Here is a 23,299-nt window from a genome sequence, read left to right on the forward strand (position 1 = left end):
TGTTATTATTATATCACTTTCTTGGTGTTTATAGAGAAGTTTTTTCATCTTTTTATCTCAATTTCTTCATCTATAAATTGAGGATAATTTTTATGTTATATATATATATGTGGACTTCATAAACTCTGGGGATTCTTATCTCAATTCCTACTTGGACCTATGTGTGAATCAGGTCCCTGAGAAAGACTTTCTTTCCTCCTGAGGATTCTAGGGGTACACCTAAGGGGTTAGGGTGGTGGTTCTGTAATGCCACTGGTTTGAGCCCTCTTTCAGGTATGTTCTCCCCCATCATTAGTTACAAGTGATTAACATGTTACTATCATTTAACCAATTAATATAAATGAGCTTTTAAAAACCTGTATTTACTAAGAAAACAAGAACAGAAGTGCAAAGGATTCCCTTTAACTCCTGGTGGTACATTCTTTTCTATACCATCTTCTTTCCTGGGGAAAGTGTATTCAACCTTAGAGCACTTGATATCAAGCATTTCCTCTACCAAGTTCACTTTCAAGTGTTGTAAAGCTGAAAGACAACCTTTGTTGGTAGGATCTAGAATCTTGGCTGAAGGATCTCACCAGTGGTACACCACAGATGTAAAGAGTTCCATATTTCTGCCGGATGAGGCCCCTCATATAGCCTGTGAAATGGACCTCCATTCTTCTTTCTGCTAGGTGAAGGAGTATCCGATGACCTTTAAAAAGCCCAGAGAGAGATGTGCCAGAGATCTGGGAGTTGGAGCTGATGATACATTTTGTGGCTAATCAAGCTTGGTAAAGAGCAAAATCCTAAGATATCTTCCTGATTAATCATAGCAATAGATTGAAGGGAGTCAAGGGAGAGTGACACAACTGATAAAGGCTACATGTTGGGGATTCTTCAGGATAAATATTGTGCCCTTCACTTCTGTGAAGACCTATTGGAGAAATTCTCTACCTCAGTCAACATGCATTCTTTAACCTGCAACAGGCAGGAAAGAGGAGCCTTGGTCATTTAGCCCCTTTTGAGTTTATACCAAGATCCAGCTCAGCAGCCAATCAAAAGTTCATTTCCTCATTATATGGTCAGCAGACCAGAAATAGTTATAGTTGCTCATATTCTAAAACATATTTGGAAATTTCATGAGTCAAGTATACTAAGCATGCTCTTAAGGGTTGGGTTTTGGTCAATCCCCCATTTTATGTGCAAACTACTTTGTAAACTCCTGCTACTACTACTACTACCTAATATTTATATAGCACCTACTATGTGTCAGACACTGTGCTAAGAGCTTTATAAATCTTATCTCATTTGATACTATGCAAATACTATATGTTATATATTATTATAAATTTGTCATCCACTGGCATTATAATTTAGTTATTGATAATAAAACATGTAAAAACTAACAAAATACCATTAACAATTTATTTCCTCTACAAAATCCTATTCTGATGCTTATAGTGATTCCCCTGGATTCTCAAAGACTGTATACCAGCTAAGTTCTACTGGAAAGCAAGCACTGGTAAGTTCTATGACCCCTGAATGAATTCAAGGATGATACCAGCAAAAGACCTTTAACTTTCTGAAGATTAGTCTAACTAAGCATGAAGAGATTCACCACCAGTAGAGAGGTGACTTGGTGACTCATTCTTTGACCTTGACGGTTCACAAAACAAAGAACTACAAATTAGCCTTCAGTCCCTCGAAATCCCTTTCCGCTCCTGCAGTGGCAAAGTGCTAGAAAAGGGAGACAATAAATGCTAAGGATCAGTTTTTAGATTGTCTATAAACATCACTTTAGCAGCTGGGACCCTAAATGTAAAATCTCTGCCCGGAAAAAGAGAGTGAATAGAATACTGAAGGCAGCGACTCTTAGAAATCTTGATGGCCTTGCTAAAATGAAACCAGCGGACAAAAAGGAAATTGCAATTAAATGAGAAGATGGCTCACAAGTTCTCCTTGGAAATGCGAAGAAAATAATTGACAGAATTGGTTTTATTGTGCAGAGACAACAGGAAAAAAAAACAGGAGTGGATTATTGATTATTTTGTATTTGTCAGTCAAGCAATCATCACTTATTAAATGCCAGGTACTATGTTAAGCACTTGTAATACAAAGAAAGGCAAAAGACAGTCCCTACTCTCAGGGAGCTCAGTCTGATGGGGAAGAAAACATGTGAATCACTATTTACACACAAGTTATATGCAAAATAGATTGCAAATAACCAACAGAGGGAAGGCACTGGAATTAAAAAAAAGGAAAGACTTCCTGTAAAAAGTAGGATTTTAGCTAGGCTTTGGAGGAAGCCAGGAGTCAGAAATGAGGAGGGAGAACATTCTAGGCAAAGACAGGCATTGAAAATGTGTAGAGTCTGAAGATGGAAGTTCTTGTTTGAGGAACAATGAGAAGGCCAGTGTTACTGGATCACAGAGTACATGGGAAAGTGTAAGGGTACTGGAAAGGTATGAGGGGCCAGGTTGTGAAGGGCTTTGAATACCAAACAGAAGATTTAAAATTTGATCCTGGAGGTGATAGGGCAACAGGAGTGTGTGTGTGTGTGTGTGTGTGTGTGTGTGTGTGTGTGTCTGTGTGTGTCTGTGTGTGTGTGTGTGTGTGTGTTTGATGGGGACATGACCAGAACTGCACTTTAGGAAAATCTATTTGACCACTGAGCAGAATATGGACTAAAGTCAGAAGACACTTAAGGCAATAAAACCAATCAGCAGAGTATTACAGTAGTCTAGGAGTGAGGTGATGTGGGCCTGTCCCAGGGCAGTGAAGAGAAGGATGCATACAGGAGAGATGTTATGGAACTAAAATTGGCAACAAATGGACTATGGTGGGTGAGGAGTAAAAGATGACACCTAGGTTTTGAGCCTGAAGGACTGGGAAGCCTATTTCAAGACTGCCCCTCAAAAAACAAAAGCCCATAGATGTTATTTATGTGGAAGCCAGGACTACAAAGCCTACCTCACTGCTAAGATGGTGAAGAAATAAAGTTGAGCACCAACAAAAGCTAAGTGAAGAAGGCAAAACCATCACCTTTTATCCTTCTGGTTCACATTCCTAACTTTATCATGTGTTATCTGTCTCCTCAAAATAATTCTTGGCATTTGTACTATATTCTGCCTATTCTCCTTCTCTGGAGAACCCTCTCCTCTGAGGCCCTACTATGCTGGCTAGTGATAGCTACCCAGATCACTATTCCAGCTAGAGCCCCAGTCATGCTTCATTTCATACTCAGCTGGACATTTCCCCTTCCCCAGTCACCTAATTTGCCCTGTGCCCCTGCTTTCCGACTCATTTATCTTCCATAATTAGAATGTAAGCTACCTGAAGATAGGAACTGGATTACCTCTTTGCATTTATATCCCTGGTACTTAGTGTAATGTCTGTTAATAAGAGCTTAATTTCAAGAGCTTAATTTCCTTCCTTCTTAGTTTTCTTCCTTCCTTCCATCATTTTTTTCCTTTTCTTCTTTTCTTCCTCCCTATCTCTGCCCCCCCCCAACAACTTATTTACCAGATATGTCCTTCCGATCTTTTATACATCTGTGTTTTCCTTGTCATTGCATATAGTAATAGCAAATGGGAGCTTCATAATAGCTTTCTAGCTTGCCTAGTGGTATTTTTCCTTTGATGATAGAATTTCACTCTTCATGGCCCAGACAATACAAGTGATTTAAAAACTAAAACAATTGCATATAGATTATTTTCTTTAAGCATAATCAAATGATGTTCTGGACTGTCTTTTTGAAAATCAGTGAAGACATTCTGGCTGGGCCAGGTAATACAACATCGCATTAATAGGGCAACTCTGAAAGGGAGAGAGGTATCTAAGTAGACACAACGTTTGATATCAGAATTCTGGTTTATGAGATTAAAAAAAAAGAATTGTGACCATCACAGAAACTATAGGCTTCAGACTAGGCTAGGGACAAGGAACATACAGAACAGTTGAGGAAGACTACCTAGAACCATTTTGTCTATGAACTTCTGTGATTTCTACTGGTTTCATTCTGAATGGTGTTTTTCTTTTTTAACAACAACAAAAAAATTATTTCATTTATTTTTAATTTTCAGCATTCACTTTTATAAGAAATTGAGTTACAAATTTTTCCCCTCCCTCTTTCCCAAGATGCATGCAATCTGATATAGGCTATACATGTACAATCATATTAAACATATTTCTACATTAGTCACATTGTGAAAGAAGAATCAGAACAAAAGGGAAAAACCACAAAAAAGAAAAAATAAAACAAAAAGAAAGAGAGAAAATTGTACACTTCGATCTGCATTCAGACTTTATAGTTCTTTCTCTGTGGATAGCATTTTCCATTAAGAGTCTTTTGAAATTGTCTTAGATCTTTGCTTTGCTGAGAAGAGCTAAGTCTATCAAAGTTGGTCATCACACCATGTTGCTGTTATTGTGTACAGTGTTCTCCTGGTTCTGCTCACTTCACTTAGCATCAATTCATGTAAGTCTTTCCAGGTTTTTCTGAAATCTGCCTGCTCATCATTTCTTATAGAACAATATTATTCCATTACATCCATATACCACAGCTTGTTCAGCCATTCCCCAATTGATGGTCATCCCTTCAATTTCCAATTCTTTGCCACCACAAAAAGAGTTGCTATAAGTATTTTTTATGCATACAGGTTCTTTTCCCTTTTTTATGATCTCTTCGGGATACAGATCAAGAAGTGGTATTGCTGGATCAAAAGCTATGGATAGTTTTATAGCCCTTTGGGCATAATTTCAAATAGCTCTCCAGAATGGTTGTATTAGTTTACAACTCTACCAACAATGCATTAGTGTCCCAATTTTCCCATATTGTCTCCAACATTTATCATTTTCCTTTTCTGTCATATTAGACAATCTGATAGGTGCAATATAGTACCTCAGAGGTGTCTTGATTTGCATTTCTCTAATCAATAGTGATTTAGAGCATTTTTTATATGACTATAGATAGCTTTAATTTCTTCCTCTGAAAACTGCCTGTTTATATCCTTTGACCATTTATAAATTGAGGAATGAATTGTTTTCTTATAAATTTGACTCCGTTCTCTATGTTTTAGAAATGAGGTCTTTATCAGAAACACTGGCTAGAAAAATTGTTTCCCAGCTTTCTGCTTCTCTTTTAATCTTGGTTGTATTGATTTTGTTTGTGTAAAACTTTTTAAGTTTAACATAATCAAAATTATCCATTTTGCACTTCATAATGTTCTCTATCTCCTGTTTGGTCATAAATTCTTCCCTTCTTCATTGATTTGACAGGTAAACTCTTCCTTGCTCTGCTAATTTGTTTATGATATCACCCTTTATGTCTAAGTCATGTACCCATTTTGACCTTATCTTGGTATAGGGTGTAAGATGTTGGTCTGTGCCTAGTTTCTGCCATACTGTTTTCCAGTTTTCCCAGAAGTTTTGGCAAACAATGAGTTCTTATCCCAGAAACTGGAGTCTTTGTGTTTATGAAACAGTAGATTACTACAGTCATTGACTTCGGTGTCTTGTGTACATAACCTATTGCACTGATCCACTGCTCTGTTTCTTAGCCAGTACCATGTAGTTTTGATGATTGTTAATTTATAATACAGTTTTAGATCTGCTACAGCTAGGCCATGGATGGTGCTTTTCTTTGCATTAGATATGCAACCCCAAGCAGAGGTTAGCATTCATTGCATCTGTCTACTATTATGAGAGGCACTGAAAGAAATCTATTTTGTTATGACTAAAACTTGCAAATCTAACTCTTACCCATACTTTTCTAGGGAACTAAGAACAAAGTGTGGTTTAAAAGATAGGCTTAAATCTATTATCTGAGATCATCTATTTTGTTTTCTTGTAAAAAAATTTAACATTCTTTTTTTCTTGTTTTTAAACCATAGTTATTTCCTAATATACTTACCTAACCATTCCCCAAGAAAAAATAACAGTTAAGCAAATCAACTAATAAATTAATCTTCTCTTTAGGCATATACAACATTCTACACCAGGCCTACCTTCCCCCTAGTCGCCACCTCCCACTTTTCTATTGAGAAGAGGGCAGTATGTTTCATTCTTAGCTCTCCAGAACCAACATTAGTCATTATAGTTAATCTGGGTTCAGTTGACCATTAGTGTTGCTATTGTTGACCTTATTATAGTCACTGTGTAAATTGTTCTCTTGATTATACACTTTCCTTGATTTTCATTAGTTCATACAAATCTTCACTAATAACTATTTTTCTTTTGGCCAGCAACCCTGAGAGTTTTCCCCTCCCAGTTTGATTTTTATTTTTTGATTAAAGGGGCCATCCCTTGACTTACTTCTTAAAGAGGCCTATTCACTAATTGGGTATAACTCACTCGAAGTGAGAACCTGAAAAGATCTCAGCCTTAGAAACGACCTCATGGTCTCCCATTGCATCCTGGGCCATCTTCAGTTGTCCTGAAGAATATCAGGCCACTGGACCCAGATGACTCCGGAGGAGAAAGTGAGGCTGGTGACCTTACACAGCCTTCCCTCACCCAAAACCAAGTCAACTGCAAGTCATGTCATGGTCCTCTTTGAGAACAAAGGACAACACAACAATAAGAAATCTTCAGATGTTTCTCTGAAATCCTCATATTCATTGTTTCTTATAGTACAATATAGTATAGTTTTCTTTGGCATTCATATGCAGGTCCCAATTAGTGTGAATAAGGAATTCCCCCAAAGTGGTCAAATTATTCAGATCTACACTATATTTTTCCAGTGAGTGGTAGCTATGACCATATTTTACATAATTGTAAATTCAAGAAATACGTAGTCAAATACTTTCAGCTATTTCACATGATTCATTATTCACATTAATTGGGAACTAGTTGTACATCAATTTGTTCAACCATTCTCAAGTTATGTACTTTCACTAGTTTCATTGGTAGACTACTAAAAGAAAAACAAATTCACTTTGAGATTCTTTAATATTACTAGGTTCACCTTCTAGTTTTACCTTCTAATCATCTAAGTGAAAAAACAATACCACAAGTATTACAATAATTTCTAGCCCTGGGCTGTGGACCCCTAAGGGAACAAGCATAGAGTTTTTGGAAAAGGTCTGAAATCTATATGTGAGTACATAAATAAGCAAACAAATCATCCATAGGCTGAATAGGTAATGTGTCTCATACATATATGCATTACTGTTTTTCAAATAAATATAGGATGGTGTCATGAATAAGTTACAAATTCATTTAAAAGCATTACTATATTATGCATTATGCATTTTTTTTCAGTTAGTGGTTGAGAGGTAACATAGTATAATAGATAGGACCCTGGACTTGGAATTAGAAGTACCAAAGTGCAAATATCACTTCAGACACTTACTAATGGTGTAATCCTGGGCAAGTCACTTCACTTCATGTGTCTCAGTTTCCTCATCTGCAAAATGGAAGGGAGTAATTTGGACTTAACGGCCCCTAAAGTCCATTCATATGTGAAGTGTATGATACTATGGTAGAGAGACCAACTACTGCTCATGAGGGGGAGGGGGAGGAGGGGGAGAAGAAATGGAAAATAAAAATTTGAATGGTAAAAAGGGGTCCTTATCACTAGCATGTGTAGAATATGGATGTACCTGGATGTGCTGACACACTGGACTTGTATTCCATGCATATCTATGGTCCTTATATTCAAAAAAGCTTTGGAAGTTTGCTAGAAGAGCAATGTTATAGCTGCCTAAATTTTCCAAGAGCATTGACCTTTTAGCAACATAGGATATGGGCAATTAAGGCTAACATTAAATTGAGAGCTTATTTAAATGAGTGCCCTTATGAGGGGGTGGAGTCAAAGGTCAGTCAATCAATAAACATTCATTAAGTGCCTATTAATATACCAAACATGGTACTAGGTTGTCTTCAATTTTTTTCTTAGACAACTTCACTGGATTTTGGATATCCCAGGAGCTATTGGTCTTCATGACTTCATGGACAACAGGAGTGGAGACAGAGAAAAATTTAGTGTCTTATTATTTTAAAATTTTCAGTAAGAGTTATCTATCTCCCCAGAAGAAGTGATCCATGCATTTTCTAACTTCTAGTTATTTGAAAGGCTAAATATGACATAGTAGAGAGAGAGTCGACCTTACAACCAGAGAAATCTGGGTTGAATGTTTGCTCTGGCACATAATAGTTTTGCAGCCAGGAAAGTCATTTAAAAATCTGTGTACAATCCTCTAAGCATGTACACTGCAACTGCATTGACAATCTGCATTGGTCAAGAGGTTTCCAAGAACTCATCCCCTACACAAATGAAATCGTAGGTCCTGATGATCCTGCCCTTTCTTCCCTACTCTTAAAATATTGTAGCTATGTTCATATTTCATTCCTCCTACAGGTTTATAAGCCCTTTGAGATTGGAAATTATGATTTTTAAAAATATATATATTTTTATCTTCGGTGCCTAGTACAGTGTCTTGTACATGGTGGATACTTAACATGTGTTTATTGAACTGAACCAAAAAATCCACTAGCTTCTCTCCTTCGTGTCCAGAAAGCATAATTGATTCTGCTTTTCCAATTCCATGATGGAGAAAACATTCATGCAGATCATCATCATCATCATCATATGACCATATAGCTTCTTTCTTTTTGCATGAGAGAAACATGGGACTAAGAGGAGGAAACTTGGAAGAGTAAACAGAGATCTCTAGTTTAGCCAGTTATAATCAGGCAGTGAGAGCTCTCTTATTAGGGGATTTAAAATACATAGCAGAAGAACATATATAAGGGCTACTGATTAACTTTCTGTCAAGCTTTCCTGAAGCCTCACAGCACTGAAATATCATACCTGGATAATTAATAGTAACAATAATAGCCACCACTTAGATTGTGCTTACTATGTGCCAGGCACAAAATGTTAAGCACTTTGCAGTTATCTCATTTGATTCTCACAACAACCCTGGGAGATAGGTACTACTATTATCCTCATTTTACAATTGAGGAAACTGAGGCAAACAGGATTAAGTGACTTGCCCAAGGTCACACAGCTAGTAAGTATCTGAGGATGGATTTGTATACAGGTCTTCCTGACTCCAGGCCATATACTCTCTCCACTGCACCAACTTGCTGCCTAAAGGTGGGCAAAGCTGTATATAAGCCCCTAAAAGATACTTGATTAGTATGATTTGGAGCAAATTGAAATGAGAACTCAAGACTGGAAGGATAACTAGATTGCTAACAACTAAGTGAGAAAGATGCTTAACGATACCCAAGGATTTATCTTTTAAAAACTTTTGTTCTAAATTGTGTATCATCTTTTAAAATATTGTGTTCCTTAATGTTTATGGTTGGCTATTTTAGTAATTATCTTTTATAGTAAAAGCACAATTGAATCTGGAGAAAGTGCTTTTATCTGGCTCCAATGGTAAATCTAACTGTGCAGAAGCCCATTCATTACTAAGTAAGTAGTCTACTGGGTGTGAAGTTCATCCTAATTGGAGGCAAAGTCTCCAAAGTGATATCATTGCCTCGGGCAATTCAACAAGCATGTCATGTGTTTGCACATAACTTGTATACAGTTTACATGGGCATACATAGATTTGATATAAATTTTCTGGTGACTTTCAATTTTATTTTTTTCCTTGATTTTTCCACTTTTCTATTCCATCTCAACCGTGAACTGCAGCAAAAGCAATTAGCAAGTCAGATTCTCTGCGTACCAGGGAAGACGAAAGAACCCCCAGATAGGTCGACCAGCCTGGAGTTCTGAGGTCGCTGCAAGAGAATTTCCTCATGGTAAGGGAAGGGCAAACAGCAGTTCAATCTATTAAAACAGACTATATCAAAAGGAGGCAACCTTCCCTTCACTGGAACCTTACCTACCATATTATGGCATATAATTTAACATGTCAAGTCTATATTGGATCTTGGCCAAAGGGATTTATTATCGTAAGTGCCTGTAAGACAGCAAGCCATCTTCTCTTTTTGTTTTCCTTTTTTTTGGTCTAGTCTTATGATTTCAATGTGTAGGGGACTTCCAGTGAAGAAACTTCTTCTACCAATGCAGATTGGCACCTATTTTGCAACCTATAGTGTTAGAGATGTTTTTGGGACACTGAGAAATTAAGGGATTTGGTCACAACCATAACATTATTTCATTAGGGGCAGCTGCATGGTGTAGTAGATGAAGTATGGGGCTTGGAGTCAGAATAGTTGAGTTCAAACTGGCCTCTGACACTAGCCATGTGATCTTGAGCAAGTCACTTAATCCCTATTTGCCTTGCCTCTGTTTCCTAAAAACCGGCTTAATAATAGCACCTACGTCCCAGGGTTGCTGTGAGGATTAAATAAGACAATAATGGAAAATACTTAGCACAGTGCCTGGCACATGGTGAGCACCATATAAATGTCAGCTAGTATTATTATTATTATTGTTTTTAAGCTGTGTGACCCTGGGCAAGTCTAAGTGATTGCCTCAGTTTCCTCATCTGTAAAATGAGGATAATAATAGCACCAACCTCCCTGGGTTTCTGTGAGGATCAAATGAGATCATAGTTGTAAAGTGCTTAGCACAATGCCTTGCACATACTAAGTGCCATATACATGTTAGCTATTATTATCATGTAAATAAAACTTGCCAGGTCTTCCTCACTCTGACATCATCTCTACCCACTAGGCCATATTGCTTCTCAGAAGGCTAAGTGGGAGCAATTACTAACATTGCAAATTCACTCCCATTAGGGTATGAGCTTTTTAAAAGAAAAAAACACATAGACCATGTGACCACATCACTCCGCTATTCATTAACCTCCAGCGTCTCCCTGTTAGCTCCAAGATCAAATATTAAATCTTTGTTTGGCTTTTAAAGATATTTACAACCCAGCCTCTTACACTCTACTTCTCTCCCTATACTCTGCCATCCAGTGACAACAGCCTCCTTTCTTTTCCTTGGCTACAATACTCCATCTCCCAAATGACTCCATGCTTCTTCACTGGCTGTCCCCAACACTTGGCGTGTACTCCCTCATGGTCTCAGTCTCATGGCTTCCCTGGCCTCATTCGTCTCTCAGTTCAAATCCCAAATTCTATAGGAGGACTTCCCTACTCTCTTTCCCCACCCTCTAAGGCTAGAACCTTCCCCTGGAAGTTATCTATAATTTAATCTGTATTTATCTTGTATGTACATAGTTGCTTGCATATAATCTCCCCAATTAGACTGTAAGGTCCTTGAGGGCAGGGACAGTTTTTTGCTTTTTTTTTTTTGTTTGTATTCCCATAATTTAGCATAGTGTTTACCTTGTAAGCACTGGTTGACTTAACTTGATATGAAAACCATGACCTTGGGCATTTATCCATTAGCTTTCTGACCAAATGACTATGAATAACATTCAGGAAGATTGTAGATGACTTACTAAGCATCCTTTCTAGTTTCTTCCTTCTCAAGTTAACATTCTCCTCTATTCTAATTGAGAATGTTAGAGCTATTTTTAAAATGAGTAAAGAATAAAGTGTAGCATAAAGCCAAGCATGTCATTAGTAAGAAACTGGCAAATAGAACATAATGGTGGTTGCTTCTAGATTATCTTTTAACTAAACGAAACTTGGTTATTAAATGAATGGGCGAGGGACATTGTGCTTTAATTTAATGAACTTCTAAAAGGTCCATTAAAATATACAATTTCATGTGTGCATGAAGTAACTCCCTCTCTGAAGCAGAATACAGTGTCAGCTTTACATTGAAGAATTTGTGGAGAATTAAAAGAATAGAGCCTCAGGAAAAGAGTATCAGATGGTTGGAAAATGTGAAATGAATTATCTCAGTGTGCAAAATATCTGTTTCTCGTAAAGAATTTGAATCCTGTTTGAGCTTTAGAATTATATTTCTTCAGGAACCTAGTTGCTGCCAAAGGATGAATTAATGTGAGGATATCTTTAGTAACAAGGGGCACTGAGCACAACATCATGGCACTGACAGTACCCAGAGGTCAGTTGACTCTGCTTCTGGGCAGATCAATTCCTGAATTCTTTATGACAAGTGATTTCTGTCAATGTGGAGATCTCTATTGTCTTTCTTAGTAAGAACCTGGAAAGATAGCATGTCATAACAGATGGTGTGCTAGCCTTGGAACCAGAAAGACCTGGGTTCATGTCCTCTCTTTTACACATACTGTTGACAAGGTTGAGGGGTGATCATGGACCCCAAAATACCGACAGTCCAGGTTGTGCTCGAATGAATTCGACTCAAGCCTCCTTAAAGCCAAAGAAAACAAAGTTTATTAAAGATTCGCCAAATTGGGTTGCCTCTTAAGGAGCCCAAGCTTTTGTAACACTTGTATTCACAAGCGGGCCAGATAGAATCCCAGCTAGACAGAGTCTGAGCTGGATTGAATCTGAGCACCTTCATGGAGGCAAGATGGAATTTAAATACAGAAAAGAGTATAGGAGGGATCTGGGGGGTGGTCTGGTAGTCCAGGGTGATGGGAGGAGGGATTTAGGAAGGGTCTTGAGGAAAAGTCCAAGGAGGGAATCCAAGAAGGATCAAAGGCTGGAAACAGCTGGAGGCTATCAGGAGGTATCAGACAATGGAGGGTTTGGGCAGGAGGGGCAATCCAGAGATCTTGATAGGGGCAGTATGGGAATGGATACAGATCTTGATGAAAGTGGTCGGCAGCCTGGGCAATGAGGTTTTGATGGGATCAAGGGTGGGGGGGTGCAATGGAGACCAGAGTAGAATGATTATGAAAAGCCCATGGGCTTCCCGAGACTGCCAGAACCAATGGGAAGATTAGATTTGAGTAAGAAAGGCCAGATTAAGTGGGAAGATTCAAGGGGAGATCAAGGAGGTTCCCAGAGTCTGAACCCGATCACTATGGAATTATGGACAAGCGACTTAAGCTCTCAGAATCCCAGAAACTCTCTAAGCCTGTAAATTATAGATGTGATGCTAATCTTCATCATTGGTGAGAGATATGATGATGATGATGATGATGCCAATTTTACAGGTTAAGAAATAGGTTTGGAAAGTTTAAGTGATTTGTCCATAGCTAGGAAGTATAGAAGTAGGACAGTTCCTGTCCAATCTAATCCAACAAGCATTTATTAAGTGCTTTCTTTGTGCAAGTCATTGTGCTAGGTGTTTAGCATGCAAAACCAAAACAATTATCCCTTCCACATCATAACTTTCTCCATTGGGGTTTCAATATATTATGGTTTGGCATAAGAAATTAAATGAGAATTTTCTGGGAGCTTTTTAGAAGCTGCAGGCGACAAGCGAACGCCAGTAGATGACGTAGAAAAAAATTTAGAAAGTAAGAAATGCATAAAATAAGTATAGTATTGTATAATATTAACATAATTTATCTTTTAATACTATAGTGATTCAATTTTTTCTATGGTATGAAGGAAGGGCCACCAAATTTTACATGGATTTTCTAGCTCACAGGGTCCTTGTACCCCTAACTCCTGCGATATAGAAGGGATAATTTTAGGGCATTTTCTTCAAAATGCTTACAATATATTATAAATATGTAAATAGATAACCATATGCATAATTTGTGGAAAAAGAAGCAGGCACAAACTGAGGGAATCAAGAAAGAGTTCCTATAATATAGCCACAGAATGAAGTTAGGGATTCTAAGAGGTGTAGATAAGGAGGGAGTGCATTCCAGGCATGGGGACAGCCTCTACTAAGGAATAGAAAGAGGAGATGGAATAGTAAATTCAGGGAACTACGAGTTACACAGTCACTTGGTGTTGGAACTTGGAACTGAGCCCAGTTCTCCACCTTGATTATAAGAGGTCCTATCTACAGTAATGGGCATCTTTTCTTATGTGATCTGCCATCCTGCCATCTAACCCAGATATATTGCCATCACCCCTGCAAGTGGGCTCACTTATGTAGCAACTCTCAGCACCAGACCTCTGGAAAACATGCTGACAACCTTCTAGGGAAGTTAATCCACTCACCTTTAGAACTCTAAATTAGGGCTAGGCTGTCTGTATTCACAAGAGAGGGATTACAAACACACCTCACCACTATATTTAGCCAACCTCTGACTATATTTCCCATATCATCTACCCTGCCATCTGTTCCCATCCTTAGGCTACTCCCATCCTCCCAGTTCAAGGTTACAATTTTTTAAAAAAATCTTTGAGAAGTTCTATAAGACCATATGAGGGCTTATCAGAAAGCATGGGCTGTACATATATAATTATGTATGTATGTGTGTGTGGGTACACACACACACACACACACACACACACACACACACACACATACACACATACACACATACACATAGTAGTTGCCAAACTAGCCCTTTAGTTTTTGAAAAAGAAGACACAGGAATAAGATAGACCCTTTCCCAACTGGAGAAAGCACTTGGAAATTATCCTTATTAATATTCTTTTCAAAGAGCATTCCTCTCACCTGTGGCTCCTAGAAGTTGTAGCATGTGCAGTGGTCACGCAATGACTGATAAACGTTTTTTACAAACAGGCTAAATCAGGTTGAGGGTAACCAATAGGCTGCAAACCGTTAGAGGGGGTCAGAAGGATGTCTACCCCAAGCACGTGAAGATATCCCCCAGCGGAATGGGTAGATGAAAACAATTTGTTCCAATGGCCATAAAGGTGGCTAAAGCAGGCATTGTGGAGCACTTAGAGCTTCATCAGACATCAAAGATGCCAAGCTTATCCACTGCATTGCAGGCCATCACCAGTTGTCTTGATTTTTGTCTTACCACTTGTCTTTGATGACTGTGGAAGAGAGAGCGAGGCTGATGACTTTGCCCAACTCTGCCTCACTTAAATCCAATTCACCCATCCTCTATTATTTTACCCCAAAATTGTAATGTCATTGATCTTTGAAAATAAAGGACAAACAATATTCCTCTCAATTCATTCTTCTAGAATTGACATACAGTAAGTAGGTGCCAGTTAGGGGAAAGTCTCTCTTCTCCCAGCGAGAGACCTTTCAGAAGGAGGAAATCCAGTCCCAAGATTTCAGGTGTTTGATTGATTGAAGACTAGTCAATCAGTCAGTCAACAAGCATTTACTATGAGCCAAACACCATATTAGGTATTTATTGTTATTGTTGACTCATTCAGTTATGTTCTACTCTTGGTGACCCCATATAGATTTTTTGGGGGGCAAAGAAACTCGAGTGGTTTGCCACTTCCTTCTTCAGTGGATTAGGCAAAGAGAGATTAAATGACTTGCCCAGGGTCACACAGCTAGTAAGTGTCTGAGGCCCAATTGTTAACTTGAATGTTCCTGATGCCAGGCCTAGTGCTCTATCCATCAAGACATCTAGCTGCCTCCATACTAAGCACTACAGGTACTCACAAAATGCAAAACCATGGTCTTTGTCTTCAAGGAATTCACATTCAACTGGGGCGAATAACTAAATGCTCTATTTGTCTCTCTCAAATCTATTTTCCTATTTCTGTATGTCTGTTCATCTATTTGTCTATCTAGCTATCTATTTACATATAAATCCGTATGTCTATTTATCTCTCTGTCTAATCTATTTCTCTATCTCTGTTGGTGTTTATCAATCTATCTCTCCATCAGACTCACATTCAGACATTTATGTACATTTACTGTGTGTGTGCATATATGTGTGTGGTCTATTGTGGACAGAAGGTAATTGTAGAAGGAAGGTTCTATTCATGGGCAGGAGGAAAGACGACTTTCAGAAAGTAGAATTTGAGCTGAGTGTTGAAGGAAGTCAGGGAAGTCAGGAATTAGAGGCAAGTAGGCAAAACCTTCCAAGAGGAATGACTGTGAGAGGCCTAAGCTTCTCTGAGAGAAGAAAAAAATGTCACACAGAAGAGAAGTATGGGGTAAAATCATGCAGTCTTGTTATTGAAGGCCCCATAATATCCAGAACTTGGGCTCCATAGAGCTTCCCCATTATATTGCAGGATTATAGGATCATCAATTTGGAGCCTGAAGGGGTTCTAGAGGGTCATTTGGCCCAATCTCTTCTTTGTACAGATGAGGAGGTGGAAGACCAGAGAGGCTGTGACTTGCTTAAGGTCATGTCGGTACATACTAGCAGAGTACCCTACTGCTTCCTGTTTTCATTAACACAGAGACACAAAAAAAGATACTAAATGCTGAATTATGTGAATCATCCCTATTTGTGAAAATCATTAAAGAATAAAGTAATGAAAATTGATCCATGTTCTTAGATGTGGCAGATTTTTGCTTAAGAACACCCATATTGATCCATTTTATTTCTAATGGATAGATGAAGATTAATTAATTTGTGTAGAATCCCAAAAAGTAAGTTTTAAGAATAGTTAAAACAAATCCATCCTAACATACAGACAAGATAGGACAAATTTTGCTGAGTTTTGGATGCCTGCTTTGTTTTCAATACTTTTGTAACTCAGGGCTAGACACATCCTTGAGCTGTTCCAAAAATGACCCTTTTTATCAGGATATAAGCAGTGGGGCAGAAAATGAAGTGTAAAAACTAAGAATGCAAATTTTTTTCTAAGATATATGGAATAAGAGTTTGATTTTTTTTTCAGTGGAAAACATAAGATAAGGAAGGAAAATATAGATGAGACAACGGAGTAAGAGCCTTATATAAGTCTTTGACACAGTATGATCATCAAAGCCATGTCTGCATTAGGTTGCATTTGAATTGAAATCAAAACATGTTTCTGTGTTTCCATCATAGATTGTATGGACTATGCCCAGTAAAGCAACTGATCAACCTGATGTATGTTGTCAAGACATTCTGTGCAAATACTAATGGTCACAGTAACTAAGTTGAAATAATACCTGAGTCTTTTGCTCTAAGGATGATTTCCACTTCTTCCACGGGATGAACCCTGCTTTCACTGAGTAGTATAGTATAATTGGGAATTTCTTCACCTAGAGCAAAAATTATTCAGAAGACAGTGATGGTGCAGTGCATAGCCTGATTAGGGAAGCCTAGGTAGTGAGAGAAGGTATAATAGTGGGTTAGAGAACAATTAGTCCATGGATATTCTGGGAGAGGGAGTACCTGCCCCTGCCAGAGAATCAATTTTTTTACCCTAAAAAGGAGTTAGGAGAAGGTAGGTCCAGGGAGAGGAGTGTCATAGGTCTGTGAATATGGTGGTCAATCAATCGATCAATCAACAAGTGTTAATTAAATACTGATGTGCCAAGTACTATTCTAGGAACTGAAGATACAAGAGCAAAGAATGAAAACAAAATGACTATTCTCAATGACCTTAAATTATATCAAGGTAAACATTGTGCACATATATGAAAGTATGCGTATATATGTATATACATACATACACATACATATGTGTAATTAATGAAAAAGGTAGTACATGAAAGAGCGCATGAGAAATTGGATGGGATAATAACAATTCCAAGATTTCTATATCCTGGAGCACAGTGCCATTTGCTCCATGCTAGTGGGTGGCCTCATTTGTCCCGTTAGCCCCAAAGCTAAGGCTTTGCTGAGAAGTAAACTGATCCTTCTGGTTTTTTTTTTCAGAGACACTGTGGAAAAATCTGTTAGTGTATGTCCATTCATCCATCTCTAGCCACAGTTTCCAATACTAGGGATTATTTCAAGACCTGCAGTAAGACTGATTCAGAAGCTAGATTAGTGTCAGCTGATCAGGAGGAAACGACTTCATTTCCATGCCTCCAAGTTCTGCAGGAACCACCATATCTTTGGGCTTTAAGCTGCTCCGCCTAGGATGGAAAAAATATGTCCTAAATATTTACATGTTTGTTTGGTGCATGAAACCAGATGCTCAATCTGCGTGCCCTTTAAAAATCAAAATTTGCAATTCAATTATCTTCTATATTAGAACAGCCTGGGCTGGGCACATCCAGCTGGACCTTCTTTGTTGAAGTGCACTTTGGCTGGTAGTGTCTAAATGGGTAAATGAGTCATAAGCCACAGCCCTGTCCTGGACAGCTTTAATCTGCTGACAGAAAGAATAGAAACTGAGTCAAATGTCAGTAATTTTTTCTTGGCTCATCTTCTTGGTATCTTGGGTTCCTAATTACATATTCATGGACTTGTACTCAGTCACCATCCATGGAGCATTTTTGAAGCTGGGACCTCAGGAACCCAGCATTCATGCAGGGCTTGATTTGTTATTCTTTTTTTAATTATTTAAATTTTTTTTCAACTAGCAAGAATTTATTCTCTCTCTCTTCCACCTTCTTCCTCTCCTTCATTGAAAAAAGAAAAAGGAAACTATTGTAATAAATATGCACAGTCAAGCAAAATTAATTCCTCCATTGACTATGTCCAAAAATATATGTCTCATTCTGCATCTTGAATTCATCACCTCTGTCAGGAGGAGGGTAAGCAGGCTTCATCATCAGTCACCTGGAATCACATTTGATCATGATTTGTTTTTCCTTAAAGACCTCTCTGTCTCTCTCTCTCTCTGTCTCTCTCTCTTTCTCTTTCTTTTTCTCTGTCTCTGTCTCTTTCTCTGTCTCTCTCTTTCTCTGCCTCTCTCTCTCTATCTCTCTCTCTCTGCTCAAAGTTTCCTTATTTTCATGAACCATTATTAATGCCAAAGAACACAGTCACAATTCATGGTTTCAGCACTGGTAAATATGGTGAGGTCCAAAGTTCCCATTTCCACCTTTCTCATTCCCTTTTTGGGTGACAGAAAAGTATATATGGTATGTTGCAACCTGATAGCTTTAAAATCAGTAACAACAACAATAACCATAGGTGTGGGAAGGTAGTTTTATGTAAAAAAACCATCCAGATAGGTTCCCTAGGCTGAGAAGTTCATGTCAGAAGGGACCCAGGATCAAGGCTGGGCCATTCCCAGCGGGTGAAGGTGCATGAATCATAGACTTGGAGCTGGAAGGAACCTTAGAGAATCTTAGTCCAATTTCCTCATTTTATAGATGAGAAAACTGAGGCCCAGAGAGGGGAAAGGATTTGTTCATTCTGTGTAGGGGAGAGGAATTTGCTGCCACCACTCTTCTCAAACTCCCCGAGACAGCTCTGTTAAGAAAGAGACTCTTTTAACAGTAAGGGGTCTTTCCAGAAGTAGAAAATGTGGGCCCCAGATGTCAGGAGTTTGACTGGTTGACTGAAGGCTGGAATAGGAAGGAATGACTTCCAGTAATCTGAACGTTTAAGAGGAGGGGAAAGTGATAGGGAGAGTTATGCAGAAAAGTATATCTCTCTGAGTTCACGTGGTGGGCTACTTCTGACCAATATATGTTTACCACAACTCAGAGATTATGGAGGTAAATACCTAGGTTTTATTATTTTGCTCAAATATATGTTCAGGCCTCAGAGAAAATCTGAACCCCTATTCGGGGTCCCACAAGACCTTTTATAGGTAAAGTGACATCGGAGTAACAGAGAAATAATTTTTTTGCGTATTGCAATCTTGTACATTCCTCTTAGATCATAAAGTTAAAGAGAAGATAGATTCATAGTCCTATACTTCCTTTAATGACATAAACGTTGATTAAACTTAGTTAAACAGAATCATAATTTCATTCATCCCCTAAGGAAACAAACTTCATCAAACAAACTCTATAGGTAAACTAAGTCAAGTTACAGATCAAACTACATTTAGAAGATTCACAAAGAGGTTGATGGAGGATTATTTATGTCACAAATGAGTTAGAGACAGTTGAAATTCTCTCTGTGGCTTCTTTTCTAAGGAATGTTTAAAGTTCTAAGTAAATTTTTACATTGCATGGAACAGGAAGACAGACTTTTAGTTAACCAAACTTTACAAGAGGAATGGCTTTGAGTCCTGAATAGTGAAAGAAAATAAAAAATTCCCATAATAAGAGAGAAATGAAAAAGGAGTTCAACTTTTTTCCAGTTTTCCTGTAAGAGAATGCAAAATATACAGAACCTGGGCACCACGGAGCTTCCAATTACCCATCTATTAATTACACATAAAAATAGGAGTCACACATGGAGCAATGGCTGAATTTAGCTCAACTATAAAAGTCCAGATGCGTAGCCGAGATTTTCTGGACCATATTAAAACACACAGTAATGATGGGCCACCTGCTGGGACCCTGCTAGGTCCGCTAGGCTCTTGCTGATTGACTTCCTATTTCCAAGCCAGGCTTTTTCTCACCATTTGAGTGAAAGAGAACCAAAGCTGGATCTTGTTTTGGTGCTTCCAGAAACACAAGTTCCCATGGTTTGGTAGTCAGAATGGTTGGAAGGATGCTGACATTTTCCTTAAGTTGAGATGTACAGTCTTCTTATTGCCTTAACTATAAACCTTCAGTTCACTAAAGGACAGCTAGCATTTATAAAGAACTTAAAGGTTTGCAAATCTCTTTGCCTTATATGGTGTAAGGGGGTGGAGATGTTTGCATATAAGCCCTCCTTTCCACAAGGTATGGACAGCCAGGGGGTACAGTGAATAGAGGACCGGACCTGGAGTCTGTCAAATCTGGCCTTAGACACTTACTAGCTGTGTGACCCTGGCAAGTCTGTCTTCTGCCTGCCTCACTTTCATCTATAAAATGAGCTGGAGGAGGAAATGACAAACCACTCCCAGTATCTTTGCCAGGGTCACAAAGAGCTGAATACGACTGAACAACAACAAAAACCAGAAGGTAAATGAAAACAGACCACCACAGTAAAAAAACAGCAAAAAGAATTATTAAGCGTTTATTATATGCAAGACTGTGAGCACTGGATACTAGAGAGACCAAAACCGAAACCAAAAGTGTTCTTGCCCTCAAACAGTTTACATTTCAACTTGAGAAGATAGCAAATAAACGTAAGTAAATATAAGATAATTTGAAGACAGAGAAAATGCCAATAATAAGGGAGATTCCATTTAATTCCATAAACATTTACTAAGCTCCTACTGTGTGTTGGCCACTGGGGATACAAATAAGAAAAAGAGTCCTTGACCCCCAAGGATGCTTATAATCTGATGGGGGAAGAGAACACACAAATGGAGGCTTGAAAGCAGAAGCAGAGTTTCCCAGGCGGTATTCAGAGCTACAGATGCAAAATGGGGAGTCCAATTTCTGCCCTCTATAAAGGCAGGCTTTGGGAGGAGTTTGGTGCTCCACGCCTCTAATCCCAGGAGAGAGGAAACCAATGGAGGTTGTATCCAGGTTTGAGTCAGCAGCCTGGTGATAAGATTAGAAGACTTGAGTTAATTCTGGGAGCGATCTTGAAACCAGGTGGAGCTACAGGTCTGTGTGCTTCACTGGTATTAGAAGAATAGTGCTGATTCTGAGGATAATGATGAGGAGGATGATACCTAGTGTCTGTATAGCCTTCTAAGGTTTGCAAAACACTTTGCATATGTTAGTTATTTAAGCCCCACCATACCTCTGTGAGGTAGGTGCTATTATTCCCATTTTAGAGATGAAGAAACTGAGTCTGAAAAAAGATGGAAGGAAGAAATTAAGCATTTGTTAAGCTCCTACTATGTGTCAGACGTTGAGCAGATGCTTTACAAATATCTCATTTAATCCTCACAAAAACCCTGAGAGATAGGTTCTATTATTGTCCCCATTATATAGCTGAAAAAACTGAGGGAGACAGAGATTGAATGACTTAACCAAAATTACACAGCCAGCGTCGGAGGCAGGGTTTGAACTTAAATCTTCCTGACTCTGAGCAGAGTTCAGAGAACTAAAGGAAAGTTCCCCAGAACATTGAATATGTGCCTAGTGAAGGATTTAGAGGAGAATATGGACAAAAGTTATGTAGAATGGGAAGGTATGGATAAATTGCAATCTACCTTATTGATGAGAGTACCCAAGTTGATGAGGCCACAGACTCTTTGAGATATCAAAATAAGTGGATGTCAACAGTAGGTTCTGTATCTATGAAGGTCAATGACTGGTACAGGTAACCCTTGTGTCAGAGACTCCTCATGGCACAGAGAGTCCAGGTACATTTGGGGAGTTTTCTCCCCCTCTTGGATTGTTTTCCACATTCAGGAAACCTGGAAAATATAATTAGCATAATGAGGATGACATCTGACTTTCAAGTACACTAGTCACAATATTACATAGGAAAGTCTTATTAAAAAACAGGGGAAACTAAGTAAAAATCCAGTTGCAAAGATGCATGGGAATCCCCAGAGACACAACATCCTGAGTATAAAGGGTGAGCTGGCTCAAGCCTTTACTCACAAGTCCTGAGTTGGCTCACTGCTTTCTGGCCGGAGTGCCTTTCTTTCCAACTTACTGACAGTTTTCATGACTCTGTAGCAGAGTCCAAAAGTTTCTCAGGCTAGACTTGTAACTTGAATGAGTTTCCAGTCTTCTCAGGCCATTTCTCTGGTTCAAGAGAAGTGGAGTCAAGAGAGCAGGGCGGGATAACAACAGTTTTTTTTCTTCTTTTCTGGTTGTTAGTGTTCTTTCATCATAGGCCATTCTCCCCTGTCTGGTTTAGTCTCTCCCAAGTTACCAGCTCCAACCATCACCATGTTATCTCCCTTGAGGCAGATATTTTATTGGACCCAGTCACTCAACCAATAAAGAGTGGAAGGAGCAAGTACCTCACACTGGATACCCACGCATGATCTCTGTTACAGTCCAAGTGAGCCTATCTGCCCAACTGTAATCTGAGCTATCTATTTACAATTTGCAGATATGATCTGCTTATGGAGAGAGAGAAAAAAACTCGAGAGATTTTAAAAATGAAATTAATTTTGTAGAAATACTTTAAAAAATTGAGCCAAGATTAAAAAGAAATTCATAAAACTCATTCTTTAAGTCAGCAATTTTGTGTTAATTTATATTGATTTTTCAACTCAGAAATGAATTTTAGAAATTAACAGTATTGTTTTTTAAATAAATTTTTACCAATTTCCCCCTTGTCCTTCCCAGAGAGCCACTTATTTAAGAAATAGTACTTTTAAAAAGCAAAAAAAAAAGAAAAAAGAAAAGAAAAAGAAGAGGAAAAAAATCAGGCCAACTGATCAACACACTGAAAAAATTTGAAAATATGTGTAATGTGCAACACATATAATCTCTCACCTCCATAAAGGGGTGGATTGGGAATATGTTCTCTCATATTTCTTCTGTCAAGTCATAACAATCTTTATAATTTTGTCATATTCACTTTTGATATTTTTGGATGGTTGTTTTTTCCATTTATATTATTGTGGTTATTCTGTACGTTGTTTCCATGGCTTTCCTTGCTTCACTCTTTATCAGTTCATGTAGATCTTTCCATGTTTCTCTGTATTCAACACATTCATCATTTCTTTCAGCACAGTCATACCATAGTACATTCAAGTATCACAATTTGTATAGCCATGCCCCCACTGATTGATGAGTATTACTTTGTTCCTGTCTTTTTTATCATGAAAAGTACTACTATAAAATTTTTAGTGTGTGTAT

At 38.3% G+C, this 23,299-nt stretch overlaps 1 long non-coding RNA gene across 1 annotated transcript in view; it reads left to right on the forward strand.

Annotated features, from left to right (window-relative positions):
• LOC140526449 (uncharacterized) overlaps nucleotides 1-23,299 on the forward strand; it is a 150,275-nt gene that overhangs the window by 57,563 nt on the left and 69,413 nt on the right. The gene's annotated exons all lie outside the window — the stretch shown is intronic.

Source organism: Notamacropus eugenii, chromosome 2 (genome assembly GCF_028372415.1).
Source record: "Notamacropus eugenii isolate mMacEug1 chromosome 2, mMacEug1.pri_v2, whole genome shotgun sequence".
Classification (NCBI taxonomy): Eukaryota; Metazoa; Chordata; class Mammalia; order Diprotodontia; family Macropodidae; genus Notamacropus; species Notamacropus eugenii.